This window comes from Ambystoma mexicanum, chromosome 14 (genome assembly GCF_040938575.1).
Source record: "Ambystoma mexicanum isolate Mex_15411 chromosome 14, UKY_AmexF1_1, whole genome shotgun sequence".
Classification (NCBI taxonomy): domain Eukaryota; kingdom Metazoa; phylum Chordata; class Amphibia; order Caudata; family Ambystomatidae; genus Ambystoma; species Ambystoma mexicanum.
This window is the reverse complement of record NC_090940.1, coordinates 429,515,275-429,529,444: the sequence shown is the minus strand read 5'-3', so window position 1 is coordinate 429,529,444 and position 14,170 is coordinate 429,515,275. Positions and strand designations below refer to the sequence as shown.

The window sequence follows — 14,170 nt, the reverse complement described above, 5'->3', positions numbered from 1 at the left end:
AAATTGTCGCTCACATGTCTCAGATGGAAACTATTGTAGCGCAGAACAGAATTCCTGTCAGTTCATTTATTAAACGTTTTCACCAAACGCAAATTAGTCCTTTCATTCATCATAAATGTAATATCCCAAAAATTGATTTCTTTGGCATTTATTGCTGCTGTAAATTTTAAATATAGATATTGGGTATTCAACCAATATATAAATGCCATAGCATCTTCTGTAGTTCCTGACCAGAACACTAAAATGACATCAATGTGCCGAATCCACACACGGATATTCTTTTTGTATGGATTTGAATCAGTATAGATCTTACTTCCAGCATCTCCACGTACAAATTGGCTACACTGGGTGCCAGTGTAGCTCCCACTGTTGTCTCATGTATCGGACTATAGATTTCATTGTGAAACATAAAATAGTTCTCTGTCTGGGCCATTTCCACACACCACAAAATAAATGAGTTAGGAGTCATTGAATTCTTAAGTTGTGCATACAGGTTCTCCTACAACATTGTTAAATAAGCAGCTTTCGGGATCATTGTATAGAGAGAGACAATATCTAGCCCAATTAATTCCTTGTTTGGATTAAACTCTAGTCCTGCTACCAATTTAATCAACTGAGTGGCATCTTGTACAAAGGACTTCATTTGTTTGTTTACCCAGTGGTTTTAAATAGACATCTACACACTTTGACTACGGTTCTAATACTGAAATCATTCCTGAAACTATCGGTCATCCTGCAGGACTTTCCAGTGATGTATGAATTTTTGATACAAGTTGAAACTGCAGGGCCGTGTGTCTTTCACCAAAAACTCTGCCTCTTTCTTAGAAATCCAATACCTCAGTCTTGCTTTTTCCAATTTAGCATTTATTAATAGTTCTAATCGCTCTGTAAGATCTGTTTCTGATTTAATATAACGTATACCATCATTTACTTGGGTAGGCTTTACTTTATATGCTTGCGCCTATCTAAGATCACAATGGCCCCACCCTTGTCTGCCTTTCTTATCACAAGAACTTCATTTTGGGGCAAATTAAAAATCGCTGTTTTTTCAGAAAAGGAAAGTCGAAACTGGATCGACTTATTATAAACAACCACCTGGTGAATTGTGCTTGTAGATGGGCTTTTACGTTTGTTGCTAGAAATAGGTTGATAGTCATTGCTACTGCTAGAAACAAAGAGTAAGCCACTTGGTCCACACCACCTCAAGGCCTGATTTCAGAGGGTTTGGAACCTTTTCAAAAACAATACCACGAGGACTTTGTTACTGTCCTTTTACCAAAGCCTTTTTTACCAAGGTACATTTTTCCCGAAAAAAAGACCAATTTTTTAAGCCCCCCCCATTCACTTATGTTTTAAACCCCACCACAAGCCCCTCCACATCACTTTTAATCCGTTACCCCCCCCCACCCCATATGTAATTCAATTTCAGTATTCTTTCAAATAATGACTGGGTACCAGATTTTATGGGTCAGCTCTTTGATGTGTTCTTGGACCATGCAGGGAGTGTGCAAGGGGTTATATCCATACCGTGCCTGGGAAATCCATATGCCTTTGACCTAATTGAGCTGCAGAAGCCCACTGTTAGATCATCAAAGATGAAATACAGAAGATGTGCAGCCAGCAAGTTACCAAGCAATTTGCCAGTCCGTGGTCATCACCCAACAGTGTTTGTAGGACATCCAGACAGTAGTTGGCGCTTCTGTACAGACTTTCACAAAGTCAAAAAAGATGTCACAGTTGGACGATGCCATAGGCCTGAAGTAGATGCACTGTTAGAAAAATCAGAGACGTCCACATACATCTCAACATTAGTCCTTGCTAGGGTCTATAGGCAGGTCCCTCTTGAAACAAAAGACAAAAATGTATGTTTCTCAGTTCCTAAAGGTCTTTTTCGGTTCACAATACTACCTGTAGGGCAACACAGAGCACTAGCAACATTCCAGTGACTGATGGAGTCCTTTTATAAGCCTCATCAAGCATTGGCAGTGCCTACATGGATATTATCAAGCATGACACATGAGACAAATGTACCTTGTGGCTATGACCCTAAAGAAAGCAGGGTTAACAGCAGTCTAGCACAGTCCACAGTAAAATATCTAGGATGCCGTGTGGGTAACAAACTGGTCCAACTAAAGGCAAGAAAGATGTAAGCCGTAAAAAAAAGACTGCCTTTCCAACAACAGGAATATTTATAATTTGGGTTGCTGGTGTTCAGTGTTTACGTTTTGTCAAGTGTTTTCACAAAATGAATAAACTTGTGTATATCAGTGTGTATACATTTTTTTGCAGAAAATAATGGGGTGCACGTGTTTTTTCAGTGTATATGAAAAACATGCATTTATTAACGTACATACTATGATGAATTCAGTGGATTCATCACATATTTCCTGGTGGTGACCTCCTCCCATATGGCTAGGGGACGGCAGCCGCCATCTGATCCTGACCTTGGGGGCGGCTCACATGGGAAGAGACAACTACCGGGGAGATGGCATAACTTCACTGGATGAGACGCAGTATCCCCCCCCCTTCCCCATGAGGAAGACCCTTGAATGCCCAAAAGCTTGATCGCGTATTGTCAACTGTTTGTTCCCCTTTGTAGAGGAAGTAAAGAAACCTTTCACCATATTCTTTAGGTAAAAAACCTATTTATGCCCTAAACACACAGCTTTTTGCATGATTTATATACCTTTTGTGAAAGTATACTCATGTAAAACCAGTGAAAAAAAATATCAAAATGCTCTATGTCCTCATATTCATGGACTCCAACTTCCATAATCACTGCAATACTGAGACAATGAGTAGTTGGTGCAAGGTAACAGGGACTTAAAGCTTAATATGCAGACTAGTTTTACTAAATCACCTGTGCATTGGACATTTAAACATGGCAACCGCACTTCTGAGGGTGGCAGTGCAGAAGAAGACGTTGGCTCCTATGCAGAAGCTCCTGGACGTGAGAGACACCAGGCGGTGTGGTGGTGTTGAGGAGTCCGTTGAGGCAGGAGAAACAGTGCGTAAGCAGGAAGAGCCGTGGAGAAACCGGTAGACTCAAGAGAGTTCCTGGGTGCTCAGCAGCTCAAAGAGGCAGCGTTCTACAGACAGGGACCCAAGAGAAGTAGGTGTGTGGCCGCGGGGGAAGCTGGTAGGACATCTGCACGATCCAGAGTGGGAAGCAAGTGGCAGAGGCACCCCGCTGAAGCGCAAGCAGGACCAGAAATGCTGAAGAGACCTGATGGAGTAGACCAGAAACAAGTGGGGACCCCGGGGAGTTCTGACGACCACACCAACATCTATTTTAATTTAATGAGATTGCTGATACAGAAAATACAAGAAGCTTGTTTGAATGCACAAAAGGCAGTACAGTTAAAAATCCCAATGAGATATGGATTTATCAGATGCAAGGTTGGGGGAAAGCTTGAACCACCATTACTGCATAAACATACACCAAGCCAAAAATAGTATATGCAGTTTTGGTGATTCAAAAGGAACTGTGAAATGCATAAGAAGTTGTGGCAAAGGAAAGATACCAGGTAACTAAAACATCTAACCAGTCCTGGCAAGAGAAATATACCAGGCAAGAGAAACCACAAGAGACGTCCTGGCAGGAGAGTACACCAGGCAGTTGGAATTGCAGAAAGAGTCCTGGCAGGGGAGTATAGCAGGAGAGTTACAAAGCTACAGGAAATACTAAAATAGGAACACTGTTTGCTAGATAAAAGAGACTCGTGTTAAGGAAAGACTGTTGCAGAACTTGTTGCCTAAAAGGAACATTGTGAATCCAGGAGAGGGACAAAAGGAACTGTCCGTAAAAAATAATAAAAAAAACCATCCATTTCGAATCCAGAGGAAGGGAACCACCTCTGGGTCCTTTCACCTGGAACATTTTTGTTGGAGTTATTCTAATCTTCAGTTGTGAAAAAGTTTCTGCTAATATCAGTTTGAAGGCGTTTCCATGCACACTTTATTGTTTTGCTTCTAATGTGAGGGTCAGGATAGGATGTTTGGACACAATGACCGCTTTTCAGTTATTGACACCCTGACACAGACAGATCCTTCGTTTTTGGCTGTTCGGTATGGAGGGTCAGAGAGGTGGGTTACCAACCCCTTTTCATTTAGATAAAAGTCTTTAATCAAAAACATGACAACTTTGTTTTCAGCTTTCATTTCTGACCCCTCACAATGCCTTTAGGAGTAGAAATACCATGGGATATACAATGTTAGCAATAGACAGACTACTGAAGGAACAGTCTCTCCAAAGGGGGTAGCCAACACACTGCTGCCGAGAATGCCAGCAACAGGTGTCAGTGAAACTCTGCCTCTGGAAAGGAATTTTGTGTACCGAATGAGGTCCTTTATCAATATTAGGAACATTTTATATGTGCACTAACTGAAGTACCCGGCTTTGCCCAGGATGTCCACTCTCAGATCTTTTTTCATATTCCACTGAAAAAAATTAACAAATATTGTTGTTTGCCACAAAGGTAAAAAGTGATGCATATTAATTTCACTAATTAATTGAACACCACATTTTCATTTATCTCAGATTTAATGAAAATCATATTTGTATGCTTACTCTGATTATATGCAGTGTTGTGAGCAGTGATGGCCATTGTGACTGCTAAACGCACACTGCAAATAATCAGAGTAAGCATACAAATATGATTTTCATGTGAGAGTATTTAAATCGGAGATAAATGAAAATGTGGTGTTGAATTAGTGAAATTAACATGTATTGAGTGTATTCCAAAAGAAATCAATGAAAAGAAAGGCGCACTCACTTTCTTCTAAAACAAAAATTGAAAACAAAAAAAACGTTAGACCAGTTCAGCACAGACAGCGCGATGATGAGCACTTTCTACAAATGACCTGTAGATGGCGCATGGAATACCATAAAACGTAATGCCGAAATATCAAAAAAAGTTAATTATCTTGCGAACGGGAAGACATATTGAGCTAGAAATATTTGCATTAATGTGGCAATTAAATAAAAAATATTCCATGCAGAATTCATGGCGCCAGACCTCACCGTTCATGAGGAGTTACGTCCCCAAGATCAACGCCATATACAAACCCACAAACATGAATTTGTTTTATATATATAGATTAACATCAGTGTGAAAACAAAAGAAATTATGTTACAGGAAATGACGTGAGGCTTTGATGCTATAATGGAAAGCAACATTACTAGAAACTGTCATGAGTAAACCAAAAAGCAAACAAAATGTGTAATGCGCAATATATATTATGTTAGGGGTCGGGGGAGGGGGTGTGTTCGGTATAGCCTGAGGAGGCACTTTTTCTCCCAGTATTGTTTTTCCGGGGTTTATCAGATTCAACGGAAAGCCTAGTTACAATATAGTGCCTTGCCTCAAATTCATCCAGTTGCTAGCTGCTGTAATAATCAGTTGTATTATCATTGCGTGCTTGTTGACATTCATTTATTAACTGAGGAAGATAAAGGGTGCGTCGGCCTAACCAGGGTATCAAACCCACGTCATGTATAATTGTCCTGTTTCCAATGCAAGTGCACTGCACTCGAGCTATCAACCCAGCGAAGGTACTAACAGCACTGCTGGTGCTGTGGGACATTACTACTGGTCGATCCCAAGTTCTCAGCGATTGGAGTACCCTTTTAAAGATATACTACGTGCAAACCAACCAGAGCATCTGAAGTGGGAGCCAAGGTGTAGAAACATTTCGTAAAATAAATATTCATCCAGCCATCCAGCCCACCTCATCATGCCTGATGTATCCCTGCCTTTTAGACATCTATGCTTCCCAAATAGATTTGGGGGACCACCTATCGCAAGAACTTCAGGGAAGTGAGCAACCCATCCTATTTATTAGCCAAAATCTCTTTCATAGGGAATGGAATTGTACGGTCATTGAGTTAGAATGTTTGAGTATGAAGTGGGCAGTGGAGGCCATTGTGAAGAGTCTGGAATGAAACTCGACGGTTGCCATGTTTTTGGTTAAAGATTTTTATTGAAAATAAAAGGGTTGGGAAAGTTATCTCTGACCCTGCCTAAACCAAAACTAAGGACCTGTCTTTGTCAGGATGTCAAAATCAAAACTGTTCTTGCGACCAAACATTCTATTCTGACCCTCAAACTATAAACTAAACTACAAGGTGAAAAGGGGATGCTGCCTTTAATTTTTGAAAAAGTGTTCCTAAAGGAAGAATAAATAGTAAAAAAAAAAAAAAAATAAATAACAGTTCACCAAGAATAAAAAGAGCCCTTGTTCCAGGGGGTAGTTCCCTCGCCCTGGATTCCTCTTGAATACAATTAGTTATTTAAGAAGAAAAGGTCTTCGTTCCAGAAGATGTTTCCCCCCCCCCCTTCCCCTAGATTTCCCTCCAGCACAAAAGTTCAAGGATAAAAAGGTCCTTGTTCCAGAGGATGTTTCCATTCCCCAGGCATTCTCTTTAACCCAAACGTTCCTTGTGTCTTTCACAAGAACACCGTCATACACACAGCTGTTTATCTCTATAATTTTATAACTTTCAGGGCTCCTGGTATCCTTTTCTATTAGGATATTACTCCCGCTCCTCCAATCAGCAGCCCTGAAATTGCTTCTCAGAAGTTCTTGTATCCACATCCTTGCAATTATCTGGTATGTTTTCTTGCCAGGGCTTCTTGTTTTCAGATAGTTGAGATTGCCTGGTATACTCTCTTGCCAGAGCTTCTTGTATTCATGCCCTTGTAATTGCCTGATATACACTGGTGCCAGGGCTTCTTGTCTTCACTTAGTGTTATTATCTGCTCCAGCTAAATCCTTGTTGTCCTGGGCGTTTTGCTGCAGTCACAGTCTGTTTACTGTGTTAATTGCTGGAGGAGGAGTTTTTCACATAAGACTATTTTGCTCGAGCGAGCCGAGTCCTTGTTGTTCTTGCTGGACTCCGTGCAGTGGAGTGTGTTGGAATCATCTGCTTTGCTATCCCTGACAACGTGTGCATCTATGCTCCTTGATTCAGCAGACCGCATCAGCCTGGTGGACACGTTGGCAGATATTCCTTCAAAGCTGCAGCAGTGAACGCCGCTTTAATAGAAAGTCTGGTTTGTACCTATGCGCAAAGCAGAGTTTTCTCCTTTTTAGTGTTGGGCTAAGTGTTGGGCGTACTGCCATCTTCTGGGCGAACTGTTTTTTTGTCTACTACCGCCCTCCTTTGTCAGTGGAATAATACTGCATAGCATTTCAATACATTGTATATACTTACCCAGAGTGCAAGGGACTGGTCAAAAAGTATATACTTGCAATCTAAGAACACATTATACAAGGGGCTGAAAAAGGGCGGGGGGGGGTGACGGACTCTGGCAGTTCCTCAAGCTGTCAAGCGTGCCCTGCCCGTGGCCTGATATCTGTCTTTCCATCCTGCTTTGGGGAAAAGGTTGATTGCCCAATTAGGAAGCACAAAAGCATGCTTTCTGGCATTCTCTAGCCTTCAACCTTTTGCCTTCTGCATTTTGTTTCACAAGTTTTGCAAATTTTGCACTGGCTCTGATTCTGGACCTGGACTGGGCATCTGTCATCTGGCCACCAACTGCTTTATAGGGGCTGCAAATTTCTCTCCCTGTTATAGCAGTGGCTGCGGGTGGTGGCTTTGGAAGCTCTTTCTGTGCCAGTGTGGTTTATTGGCCTAATGGTTGCCGGTGCTACTTTTTTAACTCTGCAGCAGGCAAACAGCTTTTAGTCTTGCGGACTGTTAAATGAGTGGACTCTTTGTTTCTCCATGTTAATAGATTGTGGAGCATTAATGACCCCAGACTGTTTTTATACTGTTCTTAGATTATTGTTTTTATTCAATAGCATTTATGCAGCATCCTTCTATCTTGTAACTAATTGCGCTTGGCATCTTAACATTTCTTTTTTCTTTTTGTGATGTATTTTTTCTATTAGTAGGTAAAGTGATCCATTCTATTTTAAATTATATCAAATAAGGTGGCGCATATATATATATATATATATATATATATATATATATATAATACAATGTAATTTGATGTGAGGAAAAACACATAATACAGACAGTGGTGTCCAATTATATGAGTGGCCGACGCGTTTCGAGGATTCCCTCTTCTTCAAAAGTGCCTGATTGGACTGATGGTTGTAAAAAAAAAGGTACAAAATAAACGTAAAGTAAGTTGATATTTCTAAAGGATTGTTAAAGACACAGTTATAAACACAATGATCAGGTACAGGGCAATTGAGCCTGAATTAGGGCAGGATGTATGGCAATAACATGGATCAATTATGTACATTCCCAATATAATCAGGTATTTAATAGAGGTACCTTGTATTAGGGCCAAGCTATAATTATTAGAGGGAAACCGGTACTCAGGAATAGGAAATGCACCTCAACCGGGTAGTTATCGGCAAGTAGCTATCATAATAAGTGATCAATGTATATGTAAAATCTTAATACACCCATGAGAGGTAACATATATCAGGTACTTACAAATCTGAAGATGGTGCCTTAAACTTTGCGGTAAAAACGCAACATAACTCAATGATAAACAGTGAAATCTTCTATGACTAAACACGTAACAAACTTTGGAACGTGAAGATTAAATTCCAGAATCAGTAGCCATTGAGGGTGAAATGGTCCTGCGGGGTGAGAGTCTTGTTATCTTCTGTGGAGTTCATACCATGGTGGAATATCTGAAAGAGGTATGCAAATTATAAATGGAATCTTATTCTAATCTTACTTTTAATCTATATCCCGTGTAGTGGAGATCAAAAAAAGGGGAAAAAAGTCCCTTATCAGGGCGCTATTATAAGGAATGCTTTGTTAATATTGCTTGTGAAATAAAACCTAATTGTATATTTCCCATGGTGTCATATGGTTATAGATATGAATAAGTTTTACTAATACCCATAATGGCAAGAAGATATAATCTGGCGCTAAATACCTCCTCATGAAGCTTTTGACCGTGAGAACTAGAGCTTTTCTTCTGTTCTTATAAAGTTATCGCGTGTTGTCTTAACACGGTGCTAGTGCCCGAAGACTGGGCGCAAATCTAGCGAAAGTAAGCAAATACATAAGCGTATTTAATACAATGTAAACACAGTGCATACAGCATGTCATGAAATGACAAAACTGGACAGGCATAGATCTACGGTGCAATATCATAATCTATGGGAAAAGTACCTCGTAATGATGAACTGTGGAAAAACAGCAATGGTCCCTGAACGGGTCGCCATGGAAACAGACGAGAGGTGCACGCGTATATTCAGTGTTTGCCGTGATTAAGTACAGGATGTGAGCTGTATAATACAAAAAGAGGTTATGCTGCTATTACAATGTGTGGATGTGAATCAGCTCATGTATACAGGCCGAAACGTTAGGATGTCACGTACCTTGTGGAATCCTAATGGAGAGAACAAGAGCGGTTTGCAGTTCGGGAGTCGTCTGTAGGATCACAACGCGATCGTTGCCATGGAGACGCTCAAAGCTAAAAAAGCAGGATGCCACGTTTGTAAAGAGATGTAAATGTTCGGTAGAAATCGAGGATGGCACAGTTCAAAGTGTAATGAAATAGCTAGGAGTATAAAGAAAAGTCAATGCAGTGTTATGCAAAAGGAGGAAGTACAATGTTTATAATGAAAGGAAGAATGACAAAAAATATCTTTCCATTCTAGCACCCACTGTAGGAACGTCTGTACTAGAGTAACTTGTTTGAGCGTTTACAAAATGGTAAAAAGGAAATTAAGAGATGAGGGAGCCTTGGGGAAAATGGCAACAAGTGCCAAAAAACCCAAGGAATCAAGAGCCCCGAGAGCTATCCCCAAATCCATAGCCAGGACCCCAAGGGCTAGGAGAGCCGCTAATCAAATCTCATTAGACTCCCATTTCAAAACGATGGCTGGGAACCTGGCGGATAGGATACAGGTTACCGAAAAAGCCATATGGGAAGCCGCATCTTCTATAGGGGTCGCAGATGATAAAGGGATGGGGGTGTCTCTTGTGCCTAGGGCAATCTGTGAAGTGAATAATAAGGATGTTGGGCCTGACAGGGACCAGGGGGTGGGTTGGCAAACCTGGACTCTAGGCAGACTCCTTTGAGTAAGGGTGTTGGCCCGTCTAGCAACAAGGGGGATAATGCAGCTCCATTGGCTTTGTTAGGGGGTGGGGTGGGGTGGAGTGGGAGAAGCGGACGAGCAGGGTGTTATCCCCTTATTAGGGGACATTTTGTTAGCCTCAACATTAATGGAAGACAATAAGATCTGGTTAGAGTCGTTACTTGATAAAAAAAAAAAACTGAAGTCCCTTTTCCAACTTCTGGCCCCGAAATCTGGAACACTGACCAGGGATTTACCTGCAGAGGCTAAATGGTTGGGGAAAAAATGGACTACCCATGCCCTGCTCCAATCCTTTAAAAATGGGGTCATGAATACCCTAGTGATATTGGATGACTCCATTAGAGATCTAAAACAGAGAGTGGAGGAATTTAGAGGGGTTGGTGTGAAGGAAAGGCTAGGGACGGGGATTGCCCCGACAACAGTGATAAATAATGAGAGGCAGGATGTAATGGAGGGTGTTGTATTTGGAGGCACTACACCCCCAGGTGGTGGGGATAACTTGTCCAGAAGAGGTATTGGCCTTAGGTTAATAGTACCAGGCAGGATCCAGCGCTTAGAGGGTGACTTGGTGAATGCTGCAGAAATAGAGCGGGTTTGTAGGGAGACCACATTGTTAAGTCTTCCCCCGGCAGCGGCACCCTTGGTGGTGGTGGTGATAACGGGAGTTCGGGGCATGCCGCGAGGAGCCTTCAAAAACCACTACATCCCTGATGAACAAGGCCACGCAATGGATTAAGTCTAATTTGATGGGCCCCAGTATAAACCCGTATCTTGTTATAATGGCCAGAAGAGTGGGATGGGTGGGTCCCACCAGAAAATCTGTTGAGAGGGACTGTATCGTGGTCTTGTTATCCAATCCTTTAAAGGAATAGTGCGCTCAAAAAAATGTTATGGGCTTAAAAGATGGGCAATAAATAACATCTTTTTAATGAAAGCTCCTATTTAAAATGTTTCACAAATTATTTTTAAACCCCTTTAAAATCAAGCAAGCATTAGGTGTCGTCCATTTTGTGAAATGGACGAGCCTCCTATGCTTGAGTTACTCTCTGCCCTCGCGGCACTAATGAAACAAAAGCCACCTGCTGGTAGCTTTTATTAAAGAGGCAGCTTTTGCTTCATTAGTGAGATGCAGAGAGCAGAGAAGTGCTTTTATAAATACAACGTTGTTGTATTTACGATTGCCGTGGTTAGAAAACCATGGAAATCATAAATACAGTATTGTACAAAAATGTCGCCCTCATTTGGAGGCGCACAAAATGAGGGTGACATTTACTGCGCCCAAGCAGAGCGGGGGATGCGCGGGTGTTCCCGGCTCTACACGAGCGCAGTAACAGGGATCGGGGGTGTCCCCCGCTCACCATTTCGGAAAGCGGGGGATACTTTCTTTTCATTTTTTTTTCTTACAAGCACTTAGCAGTGTCAGCTCTAACCCACGTTAGTGGGAAGAGCTGACGCTGCAGGGATCACAGAGGGCGGGCGGCACACTTCTGCATGTGCCGCCCTGAAGGTGAGCGGAGTGGGGGGTTGGGGGGGGTAATGTAGGCCGGGGGAAGCAGGCACAGTGATCCAAGTGATCACTGCGTCGCGCCGTAACTGGTGTCGGCATTTTCGGTCATTGCAGTTACGGGGGCGCAGTGATCACACAGATCCCATAAATACAATGTTGTATTTATAATTGCAGTGGCTTTCGTTTTGAGTCTCCCAGGTTCCCCCGGCCCAGGGGGCCCAACAGACTCAAAACATATGCAGCTGCAGTCATAAATACAACACAATTTTATTTATAATTGCAGGGATTTTCTTTATAAGTTTCCCGGGCTCCTCCAGCACGGGGGAGCCCGGGAAAATAAAAAGAAAACAACCGCAATTATAAGTACAATAGCGTTGTAGTTGTATTTATAAATGCAGGTACTTTCGTTTTGAGTCTCCGGGGCTCCCCCGGCCCGGGCGGGGTGGGATGGGGTCCCGGGAGACTCAAAACGAAAGCCCTCCAGGGGTTTGGTGTCTCGGAACTGATTTGAGGCTTTATCTTCCATGGATTAGCAGGATTGACTGGGGATTGTTTCACCTTTGACTCCAGAGGGGGCACTAGCGAGCATGCCAGGAAGTAGGCATGGCCTAGCCGTGGCTGCTCCTGATGTCAAGATTATGTCTTGGAATATAGATGGTTCTAGGGGGAAACCGAAGCTGGATGAGAACCTGGAATGTTTGTAAGGCCACAAGATTATTTTACTACAGGAGACTTGGGATCTAGAAATTCTACTATTGGACTGCTACGCCTCTTATGGCATTCCGGCTAAAAAAAAAAAATTAAAAAATAATAGGACGGGGAGGAGATATGGAGCCTGGTCGTAATGGTCAAGGCATCATTAACATGTGGGGTGGAGGTGGTAGAGACCCAGATGGACATTCTACAACCCTTAAGGTTTAATCCGCCCGGTAATGAAAGGTTTGGCGTCCTAAACTTCTATAATAGTCCCAACAAGGTAGAGGGGGACAAATGGTGGAAGATGTCTATGAACCCTTGGAAGATCACATTCCACAGGTTTCAGATCCTCAAATGGAGGATACCAGGGATTGTGCTAGGGGCCTCCAATTGAGAGCTTGGTTGATCATATGGGGCATGAGATCGGTGAACGGGCGTATTAACCCAGACATCCCAGGGAAACAGGTGAAGTCTCTGGCATCTGCCACCGCTTACACATGTAAGCTCATTAGAGCAGGCAAACACTTTCTCTCAGACAAAAACTGCCTTATCTTAGCGAGAGGATTAATCCTCTCTAGGCTTGATTATTGTAATGCCCTCTACATTGGAGCCAATAAATCCATCACCCATCGAATACAAATCTTACAAAATAACACCCTTCGAGCGGCCTTCGGTGCATCTAAAAGATCGCACATTTCAAATATCAGGTGCCAAAACAACTGGCTGTCCACCCACAATAAAATCAACTTAAAAGTGGCATCCCTTGTTCACAAAGCCCTGAACAATGCTGCACTGAGCTATGTCACAAACAAACTCATAAAAAGAAACCATACACGCCCAGCTAGAACTTCTAATGTTATATTATGTTACTTTGCATTTATATAGCTCCTTATGTACCACTGGAATGGTCTGAAGGCGCTGGTAGGTTGAACGCCCTTGGGAACCGAAGTTCAAGTCAATAGAGAGAGTAGAGAGAGTCAAAGGTGCGTGTGAGCACTGGATATGTATGCAGCTGGTGTGGAATTCGTGAAATAGCTGCTTCTTAGCGGTAGGTGTGGTGGTTGAGAGGTCAATAGTATGTGTTTGTTCTGGCAGGATTTATCCAGACCGATTGTGGCCGAGTTGGGCCTGAGGAGAACACCTGGCTGGGGGGTATGTAACCAGCAGTGTTTAGTTAGAGTGATGGGGAGTTTGAGGCAGATGTTGGTATAAGAACAGCTATACCGAATGGTATAGTATCGCTGTGTTCTATTTGAGTGGTGGTGTAAAGAAGAGCGTAAACGTGGAGATGTGAATATGGTGGTTTACTGTAGGTGCTTGAGATCGCACCCACTCCAATAGTTCCATGAACTTCATCCGTTCCATGTACTCCGACTGTTCCATTCCTTTCAAAGCTCTTTCAGACGTTTCATGCCCTCCAAACCATTCCATGTATGTCACGCCATTCTGAGTTCCATCCTCACCCGTTCCGTCCACACACTTCACCCGTTCCGTCCACATACTTCACCCGATATAGGGCATCCATTTCACCCGCTCACCCGATATAGGGCAGACTTCCAAGACTTTGGCACAGTGACGTTATTGGGGACACTGTCCAATCCCGCTATGCCAGAGTGGTGTTGTTTTAAACTCTTGAAAATCACAGTCTAGGAAAGACTACCAATTTCTTGAAACACACAGGGCCCGATTCACAGAGCGTCTTCCTATGGGATTGCTCCATTATAAAATGCTTCTGTTAATCAGGCCCAGTGTTGTCAACAAATTTTAAAAACACAATTTGCTGCCTGAAGTAGAAGTAAACCATCCCAGGTCAGGGATTTGAACCCAGGTCGTACAGCTGCCAGAGGAAACACCCAACCACACGAGTTAAGAAGCAGTGCAATCTCT

At 42.6% G+C, this 14,170-nt stretch overlaps 1 protein-coding gene across 3 annotated transcripts in view; it reads right to left on the bottom strand.

Annotated features, from left to right (window-relative positions):
* The window catches only part of LIN52 (lin-52 DREAM MuvB core complex component), a 1,138,589-nt gene that overhangs the window by 381,351 nt on the left and 743,068 nt on the right, over positions 1–14,170 (bottom strand). Inside the window, exons 6-7 of one of the 3 annotated variants that reach the window (XR_011283757.1) lie at positions 9,358–9,539; positions 9,149–9,264 (exon numbers count right to left, since the gene is read on the bottom strand). The exons of 1 other annotated variant lie outside the window; for it this stretch is intronic. The gene's annotated coding sequence lies outside the window, so the exon portion shown is untranslated. The remainder of the gene's footprint in view (positions 1–9,148; positions 9,265–9,357; positions 9,540–14,170) is intronic. One more of the 3 variants, XR_011283758.1, reaches the window with a different exon arrangement.